Genomic DNA, 299 nt, shown 5'->3' with positions numbered 1-299 from the left:
GCCTCCCTTCCGAGATGAGATAAAAGCATCCTGGAGAGAGCGAGTACGCGGGGGTCATTAAGATGCTAATTACGCACCAAGGACAGGGGGGGTTATTATGCCGAGTGCCGACCCGGACTGACAGCGGCGAATTACCCTTGGCGTCGATCATGAATGGAGAAAGCAGAGCGTCCCATTAAGGAGTTCATTACAAGCGATCGAGGTGATTAACGTGCGAGCTGAAAGAGCGGTTAATGCACAATTGATTTTGGGTTAATTGAAAGTGAGGCCAAGGTAATGGGAAGGAGGGTGTGGGTGGG

Source organism: Penaeus monodon, chromosome 19 (assembly GCF_015228065.2).
Source record: "Penaeus monodon isolate SGIC_2016 chromosome 19, NSTDA_Pmon_1, whole genome shotgun sequence".
In the NCBI taxonomy this organism is placed as follows: domain Eukaryota; kingdom Metazoa; phylum Arthropoda; class Malacostraca; order Decapoda; family Penaeidae; genus Penaeus; species Penaeus monodon.
This window is presented reverse-complemented; position numbering follows the sequence as displayed.